We start from the raw sequence: 20323 nt of genomic DNA on the forward strand, positions 1-20323 counted from the left end.
TTGTTCCGAATTCTAACTGCATTTCTTCTAGAACATAGAATATTACAGCACAGTACAGGCCCTTCGGCCCACAATGTTGTGCCGACATTTTATCTTGCTCTAAGATCTATCTAACTCTTCCCTCCCACATAGCATTCTGAATTATTCCTTGAAACTGTGATGCTGATTTTAAACTATTTGAGGGGTTCTTATCCACTTGTTTGTGATGGAGTGGTGATCTTGTACACCCACCCACCCTCGAGTGTCTTAAGCAGCATCTGGCTGGGACCAAGGTCTCTGGTCATTCACCCACGGAAATCCAGGACCTTGGGCTTCCTCGTGTTTTAACAAGAGGCTGAGGATCTTGTTGATGCAGTGGGTAGCCCAAGCTGCTGTACAAATAAAACAAAAAGCCAAGTACACAGGTTGGCTGAGAGTGCGTGTGCTCTGTTCCCTAGGGCCCCAGAGGTGAGGGATTTCTGTCCCCAGATGAACATCAATCAGTGACAAGTGACATGGTATCGCATTCCCCAAGCAAGCAGTTGTATCACGTGTTGTCACACTCATTTAGCTGATTTGGTTAGACCAACCGGGCAGTTACTTCCAACAGAGCCAGCCTGTATCACATTAACAAGGAATTTCATGGTATCACTTATCAAACGACTGGTTCCTTTTTGTTTTCAGTAGTAGCAATTCCAACCGTGGCATGTTCTTCAGCTTATCGCTGTGATTGGGGCCAAGCCAAGACTGGCTTGTACAGATGGCCTTCTTCCAAGCTGGGATAGTCTATTGTCTTTCCTAGATTTATTTTCTCTTTCTCTCTCTCCTGGTGAGGGTTTTGGCCTGGGGGTGTGGACACCCTGTTTGCACTTTGAGAATTATGAATGACAGTTTCTGAACCACAAACCCTCTGAACCCATTTTCAAAAAGTGTCTGGCTTGCACCTTCAAAAAGCAAAAAGGTTTTACAAAATTCCAAATGGGTTTCTGGAGCCCCTGGAAAACCCCATTTGGAATTTTGTAAAACCTTTTTGCTTTTTGAAGGTGCAGGCAACACACTTTTTGAAAATGGGTTCAGAGGGTTTGTTCCCTGCTCCTTGTAAGGAGTGGATGCTCACTTTGAGAACCTTTCCAGGATCAGCCATAGAGAAATACAGCCCAGAAACAGGCCCTTCAACCCACTGAGTCCATGCTGACCTTCAACCACCTGTTTACACCAGTCCTACATTAATCCCTTTTAATTTATTCTTCCCATATTCTCATCAAATACCCCCAGATTCTACCACTCACCTCCACACCAGGGGCAATTTGCAGTGGCCAACCTGACTTTGAGATGAAGGAGAAAACTGGGGCACCCTGGAGGAAACCCACAGGGAGAACATGCAAATTCCATGCAGACAACACCGGAGGTCAGGATTGAACTTGGGTCTCTGACTCTGCAAAGCAGTGGTTTTACCTGCTGTGCCACTGTGCTGTCCTTGCAGCTTGCCATGATGAGAACAGGAGTAGGCTGCACACCCCTTCGAGCCTCTTCTGCCATTCACTATATCACTGACACAGGATTTAAATCCAAGAGCTCTTGCTCTTGGCTCAAATTTGGTGCTTCTGGGTTCAGAGGGTTTGTTCCATGGTCCTCATTGAGAGCAGATGTTTGCTCCAAGCACCTTTCTAGGGAATTTGGCATGTCCCTTTGACACTCACCAACTTTTATCAATACACCATAGAAAGCATCCTACCTGGATGCATTACGGCTTGGTATAGCAACTGTTCTGCCTATGACCACAAGAAACTGCAGAGAGCTGTGGACACAGCTAAGCACGTCACGGAAACCAGCCTCCCCTCCATGGACTCTGTCTGTACTTCTTGCTGCCTTGGTAAAGCAGCAAGCATAATCAAAGAGCCCACCCACCCAGGACATTCTCTCTCCTCCCCTCTCCCATCAGGCAGAAGATACAAAAGCATGAGAGCGCGTACCACCAGGCTCAAGGCCAGTTTCTATCCCACTGTTATAACACTATTGAACAGTCCCCTAGTACGATAAGATGGACTCTTGACTTCACAATCTACCTCATTATGACCTTGCACCTTATTGTCTACCTGCACTGCACTTTCTCTGTAGCTGTGACACTTCGCTCTGCATTCTGTATTGCTTTACCTTGTACTACCTCAATGCACTGTGTAATGAATTGATCTGTATGAACGGTATGCAAGGCAAGATTTTCACTGTACCTTGGTACATGTGACAATAATATTCCAATTCCAATCATATAGAAATACAGCCCGGAAACAGGCCCTTCATCCTGCCAAGTCTGTGCTGACAATCAACCACCCATTTATCAATTACCTGTGTGTAAATCCCCACAGCATCTGGTGACCTTGTGAGTTCTGTCTTGGAGGCCGATGTCACAAAATCCTCCAAGAGTTGAACGCTCGCAAGGCGTCAGGCCCCAACGGTGTACCTGGCCGGGTACTGAAAACCTGTGCCGACTAACTGGCTGGAGTGTTCAAGAATATCTTTAACCTCTCACTGCTGCAGTCTGAGGTTTTCGCCTGCTTCAAAAGGGCAGCAATCATACTAGTGCCCAAGAAGAGCAGGGTGAGCTGCCTTAATGACTGTCATCCAGTAGCACTCACATCTACTGTGATGAAGTGGTTCAAGAGGTTAGTTATGGCTAGAATTAACTACTGTCTGACCAAGAACCTAGACCTGCTGCAGTTCACCTACTGCCACAACAGGTATGCAGCAGATGCAGTCTCACTGGCTCTCCACTCTGCTTTGGAGAACCTGGACAACAGCAATACATTTGTCAGGCTTCTGTTTATTGATTTCAGCCCAGTGTTCAACACTATCATCCCCTCCGTTCTAATCAGCAAGCTTCAAAACCTGGGCCTCTGTACCTCCCTCTGCAACTGGATCCTCAACTTTCTTATCGGGAGACCACAGTCAGTGCAAATCAGTAATAACATCTCCTCCTCGCTGACGATTTACACAGGTGCACCTAAAGGATGCGTGCTTAGCCCACTGCTCTACTCTCTGTACACTCCTGACTGTGTGGTTAAGCACAGCTCAAACACCATCTATAAATTCGCCGATGACACCGCTGTTGTTGGTAGAATCTCAGATGGCAATGAGGAGGGCGTTCTTGGGCGTCAACATCTCAGAGGATCTATCCTGGGCCCAATACATCGATGCAATCATGAAAAAGGCACACCAGCGGCTTTTCTTTAGGAGTTTGAGGAGACTTAGTATGTTACCAAAGACTCTTACAAATTTTTATAGATGTACAGTGGAGAGCATTCTGACTGGTTGCATCACAGCTGGTATGGAGGCTCCAGTGTACAGGATCGCAAGAGGCTGCAGAGGGTTGTAGACTCAGCCGGCTCCATCACGGGCACAACCCTCCCCACCATTGAGAACATCTTCAAGAGGCGGTGCTTCAAGAAGGTGGCATCCATCACTAAGGACCCTCACCATCCGGGATGTGCCCTCTTCTTATTACTACCATCAGGGAGGAGGTACAGGAGCCTGAAGACCCACACTCAATGATACAGGAACAGGTTCTTCCCCTCCACCATTAGACTTCTGAATGGTCCATGAGCACTACCTCGTTATTCCTTTCTATTTGCACTATTCATTTTTGTAATTTATAGTAATTTTCTGTCTTTGCACTTTACTGCTGCCACAAAGCAAATTTCACGTCATATAAGTCAGTGATAATAAACCTGATTTTGATTATATTAATCCTACAATAATCCTATTTTTGTTATTCTCCTCACATTCTCATCAACTCCCCCCTAGACTCTACCACACACCTACACACTCGGCAATTTACAGTGGCCAATTAACCTACCAACCCCGGGTTCTGGGCTCTGTTCTGATGGTTCCCTTGCCACTCCCTGCTTGTGGGCGTAGTATTGGCTCTGTTGTGGTTTGGTTATTGGTTTATTGTTGTCATGTGTATTGAGATAAAGTGAAAAACTTCCATGTGCCATCCAGACAGATCATTTCATACATAAGTACATTGAGGTAGTAAAAGGAAAACAGAATGCAGAATATTGTGTTACAGTTACAGAGAAAGTGCAGGTAGACAAATAAAGTGCTATGGCCACAACGAGGTAGATTGGAAGATCAAGAGTTCATCTTTAGTGTTTGAGAGGTCCATTCTCCAGGAGGTTGGGGCCGTTGTGAACCTCACAGGTTGGGTCCAGGAGTTGGGTCGGGTGTTCTTGGTGGTCAGAAGATCGCCAGGCCTGTAATTAGATTTAAGAGAACATTGTTAGTAATTTTGATAGGTTTAGAATTGAGATTTAAAAGGATAGAACAATTGTAATAAATGTAAGGAGAGGATATGCTGGAGACAGCTTGGAAAGAGTCGCCATGCTCCACCATGATCTTGGGATGCCTGGAGGGAGGATTCTGCAATGCTTACTACTGCCAGTAGGAGGTGCCTGAATGCCCCCTGCCCCTCGCCTTCCCTGAGTGAGTGGCATGGGATCTAGGAGTTTGCTATGCAAGTACAAAAGGTGAAAGCATGGGTTAGTAGCAAGCCGAGTCAGGGTTTGGGTAGCTGAGCTCAAATTCCCAGCTCCATTGCAATTTCTGAAGGAATTGCATTCAGCTAAGTGTTCAAGTCCATGGAAACAAAATAGTGGAGCTCGCGTTTCAGAGTGGAGTCCAAACAATGCTTTGAAAGTTCCATTGTTGGGTCTGAGCAGCCTCGGAGATTGGTTCAGGAGGCAGCAGTGCTGCCTCGCTGTTGGTCACTGGTGGATTTACTTCCTTGCTCAGGTCATCTCCACAGGCTGGTTGTATTCCACATCTTGCCATCTCTCCTCCTAACCCAGAGCTGCAGGTGTCAATAGAATAGCCCACATCCCTTTCCTGGCTATCTGAGCCTCCAAGCTGAACCAATTTACAAAGATCTTAATGACACAAGGAACACATTCACCCCCAAGTATCAGAGCCAGCTCTTGCCAGACCTAACCAGCTAGTCCCAGCTGCTTGGTTCCTTCCCCACTACCTCTGCAAACCTCTTCCCTTCAAGCATTTTATCCAGTTCTGCTTTGAAAGTCACCATTACTATAGTGCAATCAAAGGGAAGGCGTGCCAGCATATTTACCTTTTTAGCAGATTAGGCAGGTTCAGCTCGTTACCGAACACTAACAAACTTCTACAGATGTACTGTTGAAAGTATCCTGACTGATTGCATCATGATTTGGTATGGCAATTTGATTGCGCAGGAATGTAAGAAGCTGCAAAGAGCAGTGGACTCTGGCCAATACATCACGGGCCCATCCCTCCCCACCATCGGTAGTATCTACATGAGGCACTGTCTCAAGGAGGCAGCATCTATTATCAAAGGTCCCCACCATCCAGTCCATGCCACCTTCTTGCAGCTACCATCGGGCAGGAGGTAAGCCTGAAGTCCCGCACCACCAGGTTCAAGAACAGCTACTTCCCTTCAACCACTGACCACTTTGCACTAAAATGGACTATTTTTATTCTAATTGTGTTCTTCCTTGTAAAAATTGTGTATAATTTATGTTTTTCTTGTGAATGTTGCATATCTGATGCTATGTACCTGTGATGCTGCTGCTAGTAAGTTTTTCATTGCACCTGTGCACACATGTACTTGTGCATATGGCAATAAGCTCAACTTTGACTATTGGATCTACTTCCATCTCCCTCTTGCATAGCAGGTTTGAGATCTAGCCATCCACTATGCAAATTACAAGGAAACTCTTCTTGTCTTGCTTGCTTCTAGTTTTTGTGGCAGTTTATTAAATAGTTCCAGCTTCCATTATTTTCCGGTGTAGCTTTAGGGTGGCACAGTAGTGAGGCTGGGAGAGCCTCACAGCTCCAGTGACCCAGCTCCAATCCTGACCTCACTGGTGTCTGTGTGGCGTTTGCACGTTTTCATTGTGAGTGCTCCCATTTCTTCCCACCTCCCAAAGACAAGCAGGTCGGTAGGTTAATTGGATGCTGTAAATGAAACGCTGGTGTGTAGGTGAGTGCTAGGATCTGGGCCAGCTGATGGGAAAGTGGGGAGAATAAAAAAAACAGGGATCATTGTAGGATTGGCGTAAACAGATGCTTGATGGTTAGTGCGGACTTGGTGGGCCAGTGGGCCTGATTCCGTCCTGTGGAATTTTAATTCTGTAATGATTATTAGTTGGTGTTGGTTTATTATTGTCATTTGTACCAAGGTACAGTGAAAAACTTGTCTTGCATACCATTCGTACAGATGAATTCATTGCACAGTGCATTGAGGTAGTACAGGGTAAAAACAATAACAGAAAACATAGTAACGTGTCATGGCTACAGGGAAGTGTATTGCAGGTAGCCAGTAAAGTGCAAGGTGATAACAAGGTAGATTGTAGTTGCTAATTACGGCATTAATGAAGATGTGTAATGTTGAAGACTTAAAGATGTGGAGAAGATAAGAGGGGAAGTGAGGTTTAGAGAGGAGAGAGGTGTTACAGAGGGTACTGTGAGTCACTTATACATTCATGTTGCTAACTCTCCCTCGTGTGTGCACACTCTCTCTCTCTCTCTCTCTCTCTCCCTCTCTCTCTCTCTCTCTCTCTCTCTCTCCCCCCTCCCCCCCCTCTCTCTCTCTCTCTCTCTCCGCCCCCCCCCTCTCTCTCTCTACTCCCCTCTCTCCCCCTCCTTCCCTTTTAAAACTCACCATAAAAATCCACCTCTCCATTATTCTGCCTGACTCTGTTTTGAACGTGGCTTGATATCCTTCCTCAAGCAGCTGGGGATGTTTTGCCAGGTTAAAGTCTAAGTGCAAGTTGTTGGATGACTGTGGGGGGAGAAAAAGATTAGTGGTAGAAGAAACACCTTGTCCCTGGAATGTGGTGAGCAGCCCTTTCTTCTGTAAGAGCAAGATGGACAGCTGGTATTGGTGTGAAGAAACCCATAGACTCCAGTGTGCAAAAAGTGGGCAATGCAGTTCTTCGGTAGGAAGTGCTCTGTGGGGTTTGTTTGTCCTGTCTCTGTTCAAATGACTGTAATCAGATTAAAGGCTCAATTAATTGATCTTTAATACGAGCTGTGGGAATTGCTGAAGCCCCCACATCCCTGGTTTATCATGCTCCCCACAATTTTAATTGCTTCTCTATTGACGGGCCTATTGTCACAAACACATTCTGGAATTTTTTCCACTAAACTTCTCTGTCCTTCTTGCATCTTCCAAGATGCTCTTTACCTTCACCTCCCCAGGCCTTGGCCAGCCTTCTCTTGTGATTTGGTGTCAAACTTTTAAGTTGCGTTATGGTGGCAGTGAAAGGAGAATATTTTGTTTCCTGCACCATTGGGCACAGTTTCATATATTGGGCAATCAGAGGCAAAGTGATCAATGTGTGTCTGACAGCCACCAGCTGTTTGAGGTCCTGCCCACAGGGCATGGGTTTTCAGACTTATTGGTAAGCGTCATGGTGGAGACTGGTGGGATTGTGCCTGCCCTTGATGTTTCTGATGCCTGCCTGTAGACGCAGCAATCTTCAGGCAGAGAATAACCTTTATTTCTCCAAGTAAAGGATGCTGCCTTTCCATTCTGCTCTCCTCCCAGCACACAGTTCAGACTGCCTCACAATCTCTGTTACCTTTTCAGGGCCTTGGCTCCTTGTTCTTCTCTAGTTCTGGTCTCTCGCACATTATCCCTGCTCCACTATTGGCGTCTGCAACTCCTTGGGCCTCCAGCTATTGAGATCCTAGGAATTGCAGTTTTCCCCTAAGCTCCCTCTTGCCTAATGACCTAGTCACCTGCTCTCCCTGTATCTAGTGAAATTTTACGTCGTATAAGCACAAGTTGTTTTAGTGGCTCCAGCAAGCAGTGGAGACTTCCTAGCCTCAGATAGGAATATCAGACTGAGGGAAGCCCAACATTTTTTTTTACCTATTCATTCAAGGGATGTGGGCTTCACAGGCTGAGCCAGCTTCTAAGTGCCTATCCCTAGTTGCTCTTGAGAAGGTGGTGGTGAGCTGCCTTCTTGAACCGCTGTAGTCGCTGAGGTGAGGGTATAGCTGTTCGGGAGGGAGTTCTTGGATTTTGACTCAGCGACCATGAAGGAGCAGTGATATATTTCCAAATCGGGACGGTGTGTGGCTTGGAGGGGACCTCCCAGGTGGTTGTGTTCCCTGTGATTTTGCTGCCCTTATCCTTCTCGCTGGCAAAGGTCGTGGGTTTGGAAGGTGTCGTCTAAGGGAGTCTCGTTGAGTTGCTGCAGTGCATCCTGTAGATGGTACAAACTGCTGCTCTTCATGATGGAGTGAGTGAATAGTTGTGGATGGGGTGCCTATCAAGTGGGCTGCTATGTCCTGTACGGTATCGAGCATCTTGAGTGTTGAAGCTGCATCATCCAGGCACGTGAAGAGTGTTCCATCACACTCCTGACTTGAGCCTTGCAGATGGTGGACAGGCTTTCAGGGGTTAGAACATGAGTTGCTCGCTGCAGACTTCCTAGCCTCAGATAGGAATATCAGACAGCAGAGATACAGACCTTCCTTAATTGACATTCTGGAGTAATGTTCTTCAGACTATTTGTGTTGTAAACTTTGCTCCCATGCAGAGAGAGCCAGTAAGTCCCCAATGGGTGGAATGGCTTCCTTCCTTGATGTAATGATTCAGTGATTCAAGGGAATGAGTCTCTTGCAGATTGACTGCTTGCATGTGTTAAATATAGGTCACTAAAGGTTGCTGTCCCTTGTTTAATGTATTGTGCTTCCACTGATCTCCAGAATGTGTAGGTGAGGTGTGCGGGCCCAAAGATGGTCCCAGTGTTGTCCTCTCAGGATCAGAGCATGAAGGCCAAAAGAGGTTTAGTATTGTTTTTATTGTTCAGACGAATAGGCATGTTAAACTTCTTTTTGTTCCAGATATAACTCTCAAACTTTCAGATGAGGTATATCCTGGGATCTATGATTTCCTGTATAAAAATTACTCTCCATTATCTGGGTTTTGTCCTTTTAATCCACATCCCTGAAGGGAAAAGTGGCTTTAAAAAGAACAGGTCAGATTAACACTTGGGTGGATCATAACCAGACAATGAACCTGAGCCCTGCCAAAATTCTTGCTGCCATTTTCCAAGCCAAGTCTCATTCACCTCTTGTCCCTGTGGCCACTCATCTATACAAGTTCTCAATTAAGCAACACCTTGATCTCAGAGTTCTCATCCTTTTAAATCACTTTATGACCATGCCTCATTCTGTAATCTCCAGCTCTCTAGTCCCTGGCTTCCCTAGTTTTAGTCGCTTCTCCATTGATTGGCCAGCTGTCACGAACAAAGTCTGGAACCTCTAAACCTCTCAGCCCATCTCATATCTTCCTAGAAGCTCCTTAAGCTTACCTCTCAGGGACCAAGGCCCTCATTAACCACCTCGTGAGGTTCGATGTCAAATTTTGTTTGAGACTAAGGGAGAGTGATTTGGTTAAGGTGTTAAAGTTTATGAGGGCCCTAAACAGGGTGAATAGAAATGACATGTTTCCCTTAGCAGAAGAAAAGAAAACTTTAAGGGGGCAGTGACTAAAGGATTGGAGAAGAGTTAAGGAAAAGTAATTTCCCTCAACAATATGATGAGGGTCTGGAACTCTCTGCCTGAATGAGTGTTGGAGGTGGAAAATCTCACCATTTCATAAAGTACCTCATGGAACACCTGAAGAGTCTCAACCTGAAAGACCAAGAGTTAGGAAGAGGGATTAACCTAATTTGTCTGGTGTAGCCTGTCTTTTTCCAATGAAGATCTGGGACATTTTAAGGGCAGCACAGTGGTGCAGCTAGTAGAGTCACTGCCTCACAGTGCCAGAAACCTACATTCAATCCTGACCTCTGTCTGTGTGGGGTTTGTGCGTTCTCCTTGTGACCAAGTGGGTTTGCCCCGGGTGCTCCGGTTTCTTCCCGCATCCCAAAGATGTGTGGGTTGGTAGATTAATTGGCCACCACAAGTTGCTCCTAGTGTGTAGGTGAGTGGCAGAATCTGAGGGGAGTTGATGGGGATGTGGGAAGAATATGCTGCAGTTGTACCAGAAGTTGGTGAGGCTACACTTGGAGTATTGTACACGGTTTTGGTCACTCTGTTATAGGAAAGACGTCATCATTGCTGAAAGGAGTACAAGAATATTGCCAGGACTTGAGGGGCTGAGTTGGACAGGCTTGGACTTTATCCCTTAGAATCTGGGAGATTTGGGGGTGACCTTGTAGAGATGTATAAAATAATGAGGGGGAAAGGGTGAATGCACAGTCTTCTTTCCAGGGCTGGGGAACCAGAACCTAGAGGGCATAGATTTAAGGTGAGAGGGGAAAAAATTTAAAAGGGACTTGAGGGGCAACTTCTTCATACAGAGGGTGGCGTATTTATGGAATGAGCTGCCAGAGGAAGGAGTTGAGGCGGGTACAATATCAACATGTAAAAGACACTTGGATAAGAACATGGATAGGACAGATTTAAAGAGATGCAGGCCAAACACAGGCAAATGGGATTAGCTCAGGTGGGCACCTTGGTCAGCATGGACGAGTTGGGCCGAAGGGCCTGCTTCCATGCTGTCTTGCTGTATGACTCAAAATGGGATTAATGCAAGTGCATGGTTGACAGCCAGCGCAGACGGGTCAAAGGGCCTGTTTCCATGCTGTATCTCTCTTTGACTATTATACTGATAATGCTGCTCTTACAAATACAGGTTGCTGTTAAAGGGAGTTGCAGTAGTAGAATTAAAATAAAGGACGTATGTGAGGGTTAGTTATAATCCTGAAACCTTCCTCTTCCCTGCCAGTATTACTTTGATTCATTTTACTCTCGGTCCAATGGAGGTGTTTGACAGCAGGAGCCAGCTGCTGGAGTTTGAGATTTATAGTGGGGAAGACTGATTTGCTGCCTACCTTTCAGTGTGCACAGCCTGAACTGGCCCAGATGCAGACGTGAAGAGCTAGCCTTCTTAGCTAGCTTTGGGAAGCCGGCCAGCCCCGTCGGACTGCACTTCAGCAGCTTAAGAGGGAGGGCAGAAGAAAATTTGGGGGAATGAGTGGGAGGTTGGAATGTTTTAAAAAGAGTCTGCATTGTGCCAGTGAATTTTGGAAATTTGCCCAAAAAAATCAACGTGAATTTTTGTGCCATTATGTATATAAGCAGCAAAACAGAGTGGGATTATGTGTTCACTTGGCTCCTGGTTGATTCCCTGGATGATGTATAAATCTAATGGCGTTAAATATACAACAACGCCATCAGCAGTAGTGAACCACTTCTTAGTGCTGGTGTTGATAAAGTAATCCACTGCTAAAAGATGCATGCAAATGCATGAACAGTTACGAGAGAAGTCACTGACGAGAACTTCCTACCAACACTTAACGGCATACGTCATAGTGAGGTAACTAGTATCACAGAAGAGATTAACCAAGCTAATTCCTGGAATGAGAGGGTTGTCCTATCATGAACAGCTAAAAATGCTAGCTTTGCATTCTTTGGAGGAATGAGTGGTGATCTTATTGAAACATATAGGGGGCAGGACAGATTAGATGTTGCGATGTTCCCAGAAATGGGAGAATCTTGAACAGGGGGACGCGGTTACAAGCCAAGATGCTGGTTATTTAAAACTGAGGTACGTGGGAATTTCTCATGGTCATAGAGCATGGAAACAGACCCTTCAGCCCAACTGGTCCATGCTAACCAAGATGCTCATTTGGCTCATATGCCTCTGAACCTTTCCTATCCATGTACCTGTCCGTGCCTTTTAAATGTTGTTAAAATTCTCCACCCTGGAGAGTTGTGGAAGCTAGATCACTGGAGGTATTTATGGAACAGGTTGATAAATTTTTGAAAGAACAGGGCATTAGTGGAACAGAGGAGGAGCCATGATCGTATGGAGTTGCATTGGGTTCAGGAATCAGGTGGCCCACCCCTGTTCCTGTTTTCTTGTGTTCTTGTGAATGCCATCTCTTCTGCCTACTGAATGGACAAACTGCAGTTTAGTCTCCAATGTGTACATCCCCTTCCAAAACCGCATTCTGGAGCTGGATGTTTTTGGGAGCTGTGGATGGTTATAAGGAATAATTCTTAGTTAATTTTCATAATCTTGGAATAACAGAACAGTCGCTTAACAGTTAAATTAATAGATTGGCAGCAGTGTTATGGACCAATCAGTCTGGAGATGTGAATTCAAATCCCTCTGACACCCTTATTAAAATATGGAATTAAAAGAGAAAGCTAATTACAGTAAGAGTAACCATGAGATTTACAAATTCTTTGAAAAATCCACCGAGTTCTCTAATGCCCTTAAAGGAATAACATCTACCAGCTTTGCATAGATTGGCCTCTGTGATTTCAGACTCACTGCATTACAGTTGATACTAAACTACTGCTTCAGTTCAGGAATAGTTAGTGATGGGCAACAATTTGCTACGTTGCTAGTGAGGTCCATGTTCCTTGAACAAATAAAGAAATGAAAAGGACTGTGCTGTCTGTGTAGCTTTGGTTCCTTGTCCAGCAACACCTTGACTCTTGCCCTGTTTTCAATCCTTCCCTGCCAACCTAGGCTAGTGAGATCCTTCAGCCTTAAAGGTTATCTGTGACTCTGCAATTCCAACCTCCTACTGCTACTCAGGCATGAATTCCTGAAATTCCCTTGCTATACTTCTCCATTTTGCCACTTCTCTCCTTGAAGAGGCTCCTAATGATCCCTACCATTGACCCAGCATTTGGCCATCTGTCCTGTCATCTCTGCGTGTGCCTCGGTATGAAATTTAGTATGATGGTGCCCTCATGATGGAGATTTTAGGACTTCAAATTATATGAAAAAGTGGCCACCTGTAGAAAATAACAACATCTGGCTCTAAAGCTTCCAATTATTGTTCAAAGCAGCCTGTTGCTCACACTTAAGTTGCCTGGTTATTGAGGCAACAATAATGTCTTTGTGGACAGTACCAATGTAGTTTTTGAACTCATTCGAAACTATTCTCAATTGGATTAATGTAGGATTAGTGTAAGTGCGTGGTTGATGGTCAGCACAGACTCAATGGGTCGATGAGCCTGTTTCTGTGCTCTACTGAAAGCTGGCTGAATGGTGTTAGCAAGTTTTAGGACTTACATAGGGTCTTTTTAAAAGTCTTCCTCCCACTATCATCTGTCACCTTTGACTTCCATTGATTGCCAGTGGTTTGATTAATATCCATGTCCAAAGTGGTGTTCAGTTTTGGCCTGTGGTAAAATTGCATACGTAGGAAATTCTGAAAGGAAAACGGAAAAATGTTGGAAGCTTTCAGAAGGGTTTGACCATAATAAATTTCGAATGTGTGTCTTTCCAGAGTACTCTGCCTCCTTTCATTTGGTTTCCATGACACTGAAATGGCAAAAGATTTGAAAAATTCGGAATGGGGAATGTATTAGTGACTGAACCTCTGTTGCTTTGTTGGTTGGAAGCCCGGCGGGAACTCTTGTGAGACCATGAAAAGTGCTACAGAAATGCAAGTCATTGTTTTACATTTCTTTCTCTCTCCCTCTTTCATTCTTTCTTTTCTCATCGACCCTTTGTGTTCTGCACCCAATGTGGGGGGTGCCAGCATTCCCACCAAAAGTACATTGCATTCCTTCAGGTGCTCCAGTTTCCTCCCATAACCCAAAGACGTGGGAGTTGGTAGGTTAATTGGCTGTTATAAGTTACCTTTAGTATGTAGGTGACTAATAGAATTGTGGCCAATTGATGGGAATGTGGGGAGGGGAAGAAAATGGGACTAGTGTAAATGGGTGCTTGATGGTTGGCACAGACTCATGATGGAAACAGGAAGGGCCTGTTTCTGTGCTGCATGGCTCCATGATGCAATTGAGCATTTAAAACCAGAAAATGCTGGGAATACTTATCAGATTAGTTGGTACCTGTGATGAGAGAAAACATTAACATTTCAGGCCAGTGGCCTGTGGAAAAAGCCAGCACCTTGAAATGATAACTCAGTTCCCCTCTTTACAGTTGCTGCCTGACTTGCTTAATATTTCTGCAATTTACTATTTTCGTTTTGGATATCATTATCTGCTTTAATTTGCCTTTTGATGAAGATTAACTGGACCAGCCTGGATAGATTGCAGCTCAGGATAAGATTGTGGAACCTGTGTTCTAAGAACTATCATTCTCCCTAGGAGCCCTGTGCGGTTTGTCCTCCCCACTGTGTGCACCCTTTCTGTTTCCTTGTTTGATATTCATAGGATTGGAGACTTGTTTCCTTGCCGGCTATTAAATCCTAACTCAAGATTCTGATGTCCATCACGATGATCAACTTGAACCATCACAGTGAGCAACGTGGAAATGTGATGGATGGGAGCTCCTCATTCCCACTCATCCAAAAGCCAGTTGGAAATATTTCAAACAGCAAACAATATGCGGGTCAAGCAGCATCTGTTGGGGGGGAGTGGGGGGGGGGGAGGAATTGTCGACAGGTCTAAACACTGCATCAGGACTGACTGGAGAGGGGAGAGAGCCAGTATAAAGAGGAGAAGGGTGAGTGGTGAGCCAGGAGCCCAAGGTGACTGGTGGACTGAGGACGACAAAGGGGAGTGTGAAAAATGACAGATGGGGAATGGGGGGGAAATGGCTGGTGGATAAAATATGTGTGTAGTAGTTGCATGGAACCAGGCAGGGGAGGGGGTGAATACGGGTGATGGGGAGCTGGAGGGGAGGGGTGTAGGGAAGGGGACAAGAATAGGGGGAACCGGAGGAGGATTGGAAGGAGAGTAGTGAAACCAGAGGTGAGGGTTACCTGAAATTGGAAGTCTTGACATATTTGAAGTCAAAGTTGACGTTAGCCTCTTCTCTTTCACAACCCCATCTCCCCTCCCAAAAAAAAGTTGTTTTAAAAAATAATACACCCAACCTATTTGACTCAAGTGTGCCCAGGCAGTTGTGTTCTCTTGGGGAAGTGAGGGAGTTGCTTTGTCTATTTTGAGCTACAGTAATTTGAATAGATAAGGGCGCCCCTAGATTTCAGGCTTATGTAAGGTTGTGGTTCTTATTGCCCTGTCTTACTCGGGCATTTGGCAGGGGTGGAGGGAGGAACTTGGCAGGAGGAGTAAACGCAAGGGGTGCTGGGGGAAGGGGAATTGGCTGGAGTCACTGAAGTAAAAAGAGAGGTGGTGCTTTGGGCACAGGCGCCTTCCTTCCTGTGTTTGGAAATGGGACGTCACTCGAATATTGAGTTGCTCTTTCTGCACGGTTGCTTAATGACCTGTTTCCAATTTACTTTCATCTTTCCAATACCTGCACATTTATTTGTATTTTGGAGCTTTAGACAGAGAGAGAGAGAGAGAGAGAGAGAGAGAGAGAGGGCAGAGAAGCAGGCCCTTTAGCCCACCGAGTCCTTGTTGACCATCTACCCATTTACACTAACTCTACGCTAATTCCATTTTTTATTCCCCTTGCATTCTCATTGACTATTCCCAGATTCCACTACTCACCTCCACATGAGGGGCAAGTTACAGTGGCTAATTGACCTTGGGATCTGAGAGGAAACTGGAGCACCCAGAGGACAACCAAGCAGTCACAGGCAGAACGTGCGAAGTCCACACAGACTGCACCCAAGGTTGTTGCAAGCTGCAGTCCTGCCTCCTAAAAAGACTGACCTGCATTTATTTAGCATCTTCTACCAAGCTTGATCATCTCCAAGTGATTTGCAGTCTGTAGTGAGATAGGAAGCTTATTTTGGCAATCTGGGATCAGCAAGCTCCTCCAAAAAGTGTCAGGGTAACTATTAGATAGTCCTCTTGGGTGATAAAGACAGAAAGTGTTGGAAACATTCAGCACGTCAGGCAGCATCTGGGGAAAGAGAAACAGAGTTAATGTTTCTGGTCTAAGACCTTCTGTCAAAACTGGTCCTCTTGGGTGTTGGTTGAGGAATAAATAGTGCCCATGCCACCCAGCAGATCCCAGCTCATCAGCCTCTCAATTCAGAACTCTCGTCTTTGTATCTAAATCCCTCCGTGGACTCACCCTCCCCTCTCTCTAACCAGCAACTCCTTGTGCTCCTTACCTTCTAGCTCCCTGTTCAAACACCAAGTACAGTCCCTAAGTTATTGACTAATGTACCATCAGCCCTCCAAGGCTCTAATGTTTCAAATTCTCAATTTAAACTCTACTCGGTCAAGACGTTTCCTCCTCAGTCAGACTTCTTGTCACCTACTTCATATCTCCTGGGTCAGGTTTTGGATGTTTGGCTGCAGTTTAACGTTCCATAGAGTTATACAGTACTGAACAGGCCCTTTGGCCCAACTCATCCATGCTGACCAAGATCTATCTGAGCATTTGCCTGCATTTGGCCTATATCCCCCAAACCTTTTCTACGCTTGTATCTGTCTAAATGTCTTTTAAATATTGTAATTGCACCCACCTCTACAGCTTCCTCTGGCAACTTGTTCCATATACCCACCACCCTCTGTGTGGAAACAGTCCCTTTTAAATCTTTCCCCTCTCACCTTTAATTTGTGTCCTCTATTTTTAGACTCCCCTCCCCGGGAAAAAGAACTGTGACCATCCACCTTATCTACACCCCTCATGATTTTCTAAACCTCTGTAAGGTCACCCCTCAGCCTCCTACACTCCAGGGAAAAAAGTCCCAGCCTATCCAAACTCACCTTTATAACTCAAGCCCTCCAGTCCTGATAACATCCTTGTGAAACTATTCTGCGTCTTTCCAGCTTAATGACGTCCTTCCTATTGCTGGGTGACCAGAACTGCACACAAGTGTGGCCTCAGCAATGACTTGTACAGTTGTAAAATGATGTCCCAGCATCTGTATTCAATGCAAGATTCAAAGTTGTTGATGGTGATGCTGCTCCCCACTGTCCTCCAGAACAATGGATAGGATTTCTTTCAGTTTGGACTCGGGGTGGTTGGGCATCCCAGTCCAAAACCTGCTGTGCAAGATGGCACCTCTGACTGGGCTGGTCCTCCCCCTTGGTATTACAGTGAGAGATGTGGGTCTGGATTTCTGGTCTGAAATCACTGAAGTGGGGCCAACGACCTCCTCGCGAAGCGTGTGATCCAGGACTTGGATATCAGTCGGTGCACATCACCGCGCTGTTATTGAAGGAGAAGTGCTGAACTGGGAGGGGGAGCTGGGCACCTTCCAAGGCTTCCACCATATACGACAGTACTGTGCAGGTGGGGAGGCTTTCCTCTCTGTGAGCGCAAAACCATGACAACTTTGGCCATTGAAGTGGGAGCATGCGTGTCCCCACGTTACTCCTCCTGTGGGCTGTGCAGCTGCTATCAGCCACTTCTGGTCAAGCGCGGGAATCTGTGCCGACTTCCCTTGAGGGGGTTGTGATGTGTGAGTGAGGTTAGAATCTAGATCCTCTTGCGTTTGGACAGGGCTGGTCGAGGCTCGTGTAGACGTGAAGTGGCAAGTCATTCTTCAGTCCCTGGAGGCCACAATGGAGTGTTTCCCGTGACTCAGACCAAGAGAAAACCCAACGAGTTCCCCTTTTCTTCAACCAAATCATGGAAGTCACAAGGTAAGATGTAGTTCTCTTAAAATATGATTTCTTTTTTTAAATGGGGAGAGAGTGGTGGAAGCAGAAATGCTGACAGCAGTTAAGTGTCTAGACAAGCACTTGAATTGGCTTGGCATAGAAGCCTAATGGTCAGGAGCTGGAAGATGGGATTAATATGGATTGGGGGTTGGGGGAGCCACTGGTCAGTGTTGATATGGTGAGCCGAATGGTGGTCGGCACGGATTCGGTGGGCTGAAGGATCTGTTTCCATGCTGTAAGACTCTATGATCCTAAATATTTCTGTCCATGAATTACTTAATTGAGTTGCACCTCAAAGTGACAGCAGTAGGAAACTACCCAGTTAGCGAGAAGAGGCAGCGGAAAAGCGGCAGGAATCCCAGGAGTAGATCTTAGAGTCAGAGGGATGCAGCTTTGGAAATAGGCCCTTTGGCCCACCGAATCCATGCTGACCATCAGGCACCTGTTTTTTACACTAATCCCACACTTAACCTGTTTTATTCTCCCTGCACGAACCATCCCCAGATTTGTCAGATTCTACCACTCGCCTACACGTTAGTCAATTTTACAATGGCCAATTAACCTACCAACCTGCAATGATTCGGGATGTGTGGGGAAACAGGACCTTCCACAGTCACAGAAAGAATGTATAAACTGCACGCAGACAGCACCCGAAGTCAGAATTGAACCCAGGTCACCGGAGTTGGCATGCTGTACAAGCTGCGCCACTGTACTGCCCCTCTTGTAACGGTCCAAATTGAGTTCTGTTTGAATTGTCCTTCCTTTCTTCTGGGTTGCATTTGTCTGTCAAAGTCTGCGGGCGGGCATGCTCCCTAAAATGACAGCTGGTTGGTCCACAAAAGCCTGCACCGTGGCCCACATTCTCTGAAGGGCACCTTCTCCTTTTGTTTGCAGTTTAAGGCAAAAGAGTATGCACGCAATAAATCTTTAGCACTGCCTTTCATTGACCTACTGACCAGAAGCATGCTCATCTTAGTTGGTTTAGAATTGGACCGATCTGCTGAGAGAGAATGGGGGCCTCCTTTTGAGTTGCAATTAGTTTAGCTGGAATAAAAATTGTAATAGAGAATGCCTCTCACATTAATGCATTATTATTATTCAAAGTACTTAATGCCAGAGTAACTTCCTTTAATTACAAGCCACAGGACGTGCTGTGGCTTCCTCTTCATTCACAGAGTAAATTCTTGAATGAAATGTGAATGCGCCTCTCAATTATAGGGAGGCAAAGTTTCTGATCTGTAAGAAGAGCAAAGACACAATAGCAAGGTGAGCTACAAAGGGATGGTGTGCTTTCTATTATAGCTGCTAATCTCTGCGGTCTGCATATTTAGGTGGAGTCATTATGTGTCTGCTTTTGCAAGTTGCAAGTTAACAGGCTGAAAGTCACCATAATTAGAGCATTGTTCTGCTAACAAGCAGGGCAACATCTGTGCACAACAGCAAACTACCTGCCCTTGGAGGGCAAGGCATGCCCAGCGGAGCCACAACATTACATATGCTGCTGGTTTTGAAAATCTGGAAATGAAGCAGAATATGCAGCAGGACAAACAACATCTGCAGAGGAACTCTGGGTCTCAGATCTGAAACATTAACTGTGTCACTTTCCACAGATGCTACCTGACCTGACTGTTTCCAGCATTTTCAGATTTCCAGCATTTGCAAAGAGACAAAGAAATTCTGCGGATGCTGGAATCTGGAGCAATACACAAGATCTGGAGCATCTGCAGGTTTTTTTTTGTGTGAATTTCATCCACATAGAGAGCAACTGGGCTAATGCTTTTGGTTAATGACAGCTTGGATCTCCAGCATTTCCTTCAGGAAACTGTAGTTAGATCCTGTCCCCTGTAGTGCGTTTCAGTTTGTTTCAGTTGTCATCAGCCTGGATACCAAGCTGGGAGAAGACGGTATAGGCATTGCAAACCCAGCTGAGCACCATGCAACTCCAGTACAATATCCAGCTCCAATACAACTGAGAGGGAATGCTGCTTTGTCTTTCTAATGATGTATTAGCCTGAGTTCCTGTCTGCTCCATGCTATACCAGATTCCATTTCACTAAAACAGTGGTTATTTCACCAGGGTGCACTTTATTCTGCATTCTATTATTGTTTTCCCTCGTACTACCTCAATGCACTGCTGTAATGAAATGATCTGTATGGATGGCATGCAAAATAAAGATTTTCACTGTACCTCAGTACATGTGGCAATAATAAACCAATCTAGCGTGCTGTCCAATATCCCTCCCTCTCTGTTCATAACCAGAGGAACTGGTCACAAACAACCTGCTGCTTGTGGGAGATGGCTGTATGCTAACTGGATGCCATGGCAACCACAATTACTGCAGTTGCAACGTTTCAAAACACTTAACTGGTCAGAACTGCATGAAGTATTGTGAAGTTGTCAGACGAACAGAAAACATTTATCCTTCTTGTTCCTTTCTTTACACGCCTGTGGTGTCTCCCAGTTTGGGAGAGCAGTGTGCTTGCCTTGCCCACAGTCTTGCCCTGTTCTAGGTGGCAGAGGTCATGGGTTTGGGAGGTGCTATACTGCAGTGCTCTGTGTCGACGGTGGTCACTGCAGCCACAGTGCACCAGTACTGGAGGGAATGTATCCTTTAAATTGCTGGATGGGGTATCAGTCAAACTGCTTTGTCCTGAATGGTGCTGAGCTTCTTGATTGTTGCTGGTCTCATCCAGGCAAGTGGAGACTATTCTTTCATGTTCTGACTTGTGCCTTGTAGATGGTGGTGGGGCTTTGGGTGTTAGAAGATGAGTCACTTCCCACAGTCATTTTGACCTGCTCTTGTAGCCACAGCATTTATGTAACAGGTCCACCTAA

At 45.6% G+C, this 20323-nt stretch overlaps 1 long non-coding RNA gene across 2 annotated transcripts in view; it reads left to right on the forward strand.

The window, feature by feature from the left end:
- The window catches only part of LOC127574350 (uncharacterized), a 127819-nt gene that overhangs the window by 92855 nt on the left and 14641 nt on the right, over positions 1–20323 (forward strand). For both annotated transcript variants that reach the window (XR_007956905.1, XR_007956904.1), the window contains exon 3: positions 17327–17469. This is a non-coding gene — a long non-coding RNA (uncharacterized LOC127574350). The remainder of the gene's footprint in view (positions 1–17326; positions 17470–20323) is intronic.

Source organism: Pristis pectinata, chromosome 9 (genome assembly GCF_009764475.1).
Source record: "Pristis pectinata isolate sPriPec2 chromosome 9, sPriPec2.1.pri, whole genome shotgun sequence".
Classification (NCBI taxonomy): domain Eukaryota; kingdom Metazoa; phylum Chordata; class Chondrichthyes; order Rhinopristiformes; family Pristidae; genus Pristis; species Pristis pectinata.